The sequence below is a fragment of the Equus quagga genome, chromosome 4 (assembly GCF_021613505.1).
Source record: "Equus quagga isolate Etosha38 chromosome 4, UCLA_HA_Equagga_1.0, whole genome shotgun sequence".
Lineage (NCBI taxonomy): Eukaryota > Metazoa > Chordata > Mammalia > Perissodactyla > Equidae > Equus > Equus quagga.
Window position 1 is genome coordinate 92,371,012 of NC_060270.1, and position 5,018 is coordinate 92,376,029.

Sequence of the window (5,018 nt, forward strand, 5' to 3'; positions counted from 1 at the left end):
CTACCATCTCTTAAAATCACACACTCTTAGGGCTGGCAATAGTAAGTAGCAATGTCCTTTTCTCTCTAGAAATTCTACTCACAACTTGGCAGCCTGGACATCTGCTTCTTCGATTATGGATAGCACCCCTCTTGGCTGAGAGACATGACTCTAAGGGAGATAATTCCTCTTATTAGTCAGGTTTGACTAAGTTGAGATATGAAATAGTCCCAAACATTCAGTGGCTCAACACTATAGAAGTTAGCTGGAGCTCAGTCACGTGGCTGCTCCAAACCAGAAGGGATGATGTAAAATGAAGTCTAGGCGTGTGCCAGGAGAAAGGATTTTGGTGGGCAGCTAGGCGTCTCTTTCACTCTCGGAAACTAACCAAAATAGAAAATGATAGCTTCAACCGCTTTGCTTATAAAGGATTTGGCTTTAATCTGGGCAGCTATTCACATCTCTACTATTTTTATCAGTGCTTTTGATAGAAAGATAAAGGATGAGGCAAAGACGACGAAAAACTGTAAGAGAAAGTTCAATAATGAAAGATTTTATAGTCATGGGCTTGAATGACACTGATAATTTGTGGTCTAATGATGATATATCTTTCTTTGTTTTCCGTGATCATAGATTATTGATAGAGGGTGAAAAATTATTGGTAACACTTTTTTTTTTTTCTGAGGAAGATTTGCCCTGAGCTAACATCTGTGCCAGTCTTCCCCTATTTTGTCTGTAGGTCACCACCACAGTGTGCCTGACAAGGGGTATAGGTCTGCTCCTGGGATCCAAACCCGTGAACCCAGGCTGCCAAAGCAGAGTGCTGTGAACTTTAACCACGACACCATGGGGCTGGCCCCAAAGCTAAATTTTTATTTGACACAATACTTAATGGGCAAATCAAGAACTATTAGGTGGAGCTGGTTTTGAGTTGATCTGAACTTAGATAGCAGAAGAGGATGAAATCCTCCAGACAGTAAGATGCTAATCTGTGAGATTCTTCTAGACTTTGCATATGGTTTTAAAATGTCAAATGCATTTCCGTGTGAGCGAGAGGGAGGCAATGGCACTGGGGAAAAGTACTCCAAAGGAGTGATGTAGATCTAAATACTCAGGCGTAATTTTGAACAATTCTAATGACAACTAGAGACAACATGGAGTAAACAACGTATAGTTGCAACAAAAGACCCACAAAATGTAGCCCCTCATTAGCAGGAGCAGTGGGAGCAATACACAGAGTGTTATCTTATCTTTGCGCTGAAACATGGAAATCCATGGCTGGGGTCCTGGGAAGTGCTGGCTGCCCATCACCGAGAAAGACATAATGCCACCTGGGATGGCACAGTTCAGGACAAGTAGGTAAGCAAGGAGAGAAGAATATAGCTCTGGGAAGGGAAACTACAACAAAAGAAAGTAGAACTTTTTAGTCTTCAGGAGAAAGTGCTCAATAAATGTTTATTAAATAAATACATATATGAATCAAATCCTACAGGGTATAGAACATAGAATTATTCACTACATACTGGAAGGAGGGATTAAAGAGATAAATTTAGCACAGTCACAAAAGATGAAGAAGTACTTTACACAATAGTAAACCTAAGGAACCTATTTCCTTATGAAAAATTAGTAGGACTGAGAGTGTATAAATAAATTCATGGATAATATATCACTAATGGTTATTAAAGGAAGCAAGGGAAGCTTGAGGATTATTTTTTGAGACGGCTGTTAAAAGATAATGTAAGCTGGGGAAAGTTCTCCAAACTATGACTTTCTACATTGTCCCTCGATGTCACCGTCAGAAAGAGAATGATGGGATGAGCCGTGTGTTCACTATGCTTGTTCCTTTATAACCACAAGCATTTAAAGTAAAGCCAGACGTGAAAACAGGCAGTTGTCTCTCTTTAGCATTCCTGGGTTGAGACTGCCTGCTCAGAGATGCCGAGGAGTGCTCTGTGATTGATGACCACCCATCTAAAAAGACATCTGTGATAATGGAGGGGTGGGGCCGCTCAAGAATTGTCTCTGTGCCCATCTGTGTCACAAGACAGTCCAGGAACAATCTGGATGAAGCTTCTCCAGCCTGGGGGGCGGGGGGTGGTGGTGGTGGTGGTGATTAATTAATGTTCAGCAGATTGAGAGTAAGTGCACTAGTTATTTTTGGTTGCTCTGTCTTCTTGGAGTAGAGGGCTGCTAAGTGGGGAAGGAAGCAGGAGGTGGAGAAAAGAGAGGAGCAAAAAGCACTGGAGCCCCCTCTCCAGTACTCCAAGCTTTTGTGCCAGAGTGCTAGCCCCTTGGGGCAAAGTGTTGCCATTTCTCACAAGCAGAAAAATGCACTTGAGCCCCTGGGGGGAACACACACCTCGATGTTGGAGGATCACAGCCGGAGGAGGGAAAGCCGGGGTGAGACTGTGAGAATAAGGGAATGGAGCTGGCCTATCTGCAGAGCTCTGGTGACATCCTTTGAAATCTGGTTTCCGTTCTGAGATTCCCTCTTTGATCTGAGTCGAAAAGTCTGGTCCCCACAATGCCCAAACCCCCTGTGCTGGGATATTGTGCCATTTATCCGGTTCCTCTTTTGGGCACCTTGTCTCAGACAAAGGTGTCGGCAATGACGACCAGCAGGCTGACCCCTGGGCCTTCCTGGCCATGTCGCTTGGACATAAGCATCACTTGGCTGCTATATCGTGTGGACAGATGTGCTTTTCCTCTTCCTGCTCTCAGGCTTATTTCTGTGTTCTCCGCCTTTCTCTCTGTGCACCTCTGTCTCCTGTTCCCTCTCTCCCCTTCTGCCTGCCCTCTCGCTATTGCTCGTTCACGCAGGCCATTTTTCAGTCTACAAAATGTAGCAACACATTTATTACCCCTGGGTAACTCCACAGACAATCAAGAAAATGCATTTCAGCATTATGAAGTGTCAGGAACAATGAATGTATAGCAAAATAAATTACTCTATAAATGAAGGAAAACATTTCACTAATGCGGAATCTAGGAATATCTGAAGGTAACAATTTACTTGAATTAACAACGATTTGGAAAAAAAAACAAACCCATGAGTCAAAACCTGATATTTATAAAGGGTTTCAGACTTGAGGAGGGCAGTTACTCAGCCAGCGGGTTTGTTACGAGGGAGGGGACTGCCATCACTGGAGGCCTGCTCATCCTCTATGTCAGATAGCCTTCCGTCACCCCAGCCTGGGTTGATGCGCTCTGAATTCTCATGGCCCAGGTGCATAACTTTACCTTGCACTTAGCACATTGTTTTGGATTGCCATTTCATGCACGTGCACCTCTGGCTAGATTGCAAGCATCTTGAGGAGTAGGTAGGACCTCAGCTGATGGAGCTCTGGCATCCTGGGTACCTGGCACAGAGTCTCCAACATGGTGGTTTGATAAATGAATGAATGAATAATTGATACCGACTCTAGAATCTTAATTGAGCTCTGCAAGATGACAGAGTACAAAATCAAGTGTGTGGCTTCATGCCTCCTTGTGATCTGAGACGCAGGCCAGGCCAAGTGGTCTGCGAGATCAACTATCCATCATGGATTGCCTTTAGATGGCCTCTAGGCTATCTTCACATAGGATGGGTCTCAGCAGCAGCCTTTTACCATGAGTTCATGCACCATCAGTGTGACATGGGTCACCTTCAAGTCTTTGCTTGCATCTCACCTTCTCCATGAGTCCCGCTCTGAGCACCCTGTTTATGGTTGCACCTGCCCCATGCACACCAGGACTTCTAATTCCTCTTACTCAGCTATTTTCTTCCGTAGCTCCTACCACCTTTGAACAGATTATATAATTTATTTATTCATTCTGTTTATTGTTGGTCTTTCCCACTAGAATGTAAGCCCCACTTTGTGCCTGGCATATAGGAGGCATTCAATAAATCTGTGCTGAATGTGGCACTGGCCGGGAGATACAAATTATAGCCTACACCAATGGGTTTTGTCATTGTCCTTTGGAAAACAGAGTTCCACTGAGATATTTCTGGCTGAGAGAAGCTGAAAGGGAGGCTAAATGGGCAGGTCCAGGGATCCTCCCTTCACATAACCACTCTCTCTGTTTTATTCATTGAAGTTTTTGAGAATATTTCTTTTGAGAATGGAGCTGTCCTGCTTTTAAGAAAACCTGTTGGACTCAACTCTTTCCCTCTCCAGGAGGAAACTGAGAGCTGAAATTTTTTCCTCTGCTTGCTCCGTGCTGAGCAGGGGGAGGATCCACGCTGTCTACCAGCCCAAGCGGCCATCTCCATTTTCCCCCAGGTGGACAGACTATGCTGAACCTGTCAGAATTCCAACACCAGCAAGAAAGAGGCCAGTCTTCTGGGGAGCCGCCTTGGAAAAGTTGGGGTGCTGGATGCATAAACCAACACCTTCCTTCCCCTGGGTGAAGCTGGAAGTGATATATACGTACAATGGAATACTAATCAGCCTTAAAAAAGAAGGAAATTCTGCAATATGTGACAACATGGATGAAACTTGAGGACATTATGCTAAGTGAAATAAGCCAGGCACAGAAAGACAGATATTGTATGATTCCACTTAAACGAAGTATCTAAAATAGTCAAACTCGTAGAATCAAAGAGTGGAATGCTGATTGCTGGGGTCAGGGGGAGGAAGAAATAGGGAGTCATTAATCAAAGGATATACAGGTTCAATTAAGCAAGATGAATAAGTTCTAGAGATCAGCTCTACAACATTGAACCTGTAGTTAGCAAGACAGTATTGTATACTTAAAAATTTGTTAAGGGGGGGCCGGCCTGGTGGTCCAGCGGTTAAGTTCCCACATTCCGCTTCTTGGCAGCTGGGGTTCGCCAGTTCGGATCCCGGATGAGGACATGGCACCACCTGGCAAAAGCCATGCTGTGGTAGGAATTCCATGTATAAAGCAGAGGAACATGGGCATGGATGTTAGCTCAGGGCCAGTCTTCCTCAGCAAAAAGAGGAGGATTGGCAGTAGTTAGCTCAGGGCTAATCTTCCTCAAAAAAAAAAAAAAATTTGTCAAGGGGGTAGATCTCATGTTAAGTGCTCCCATTACA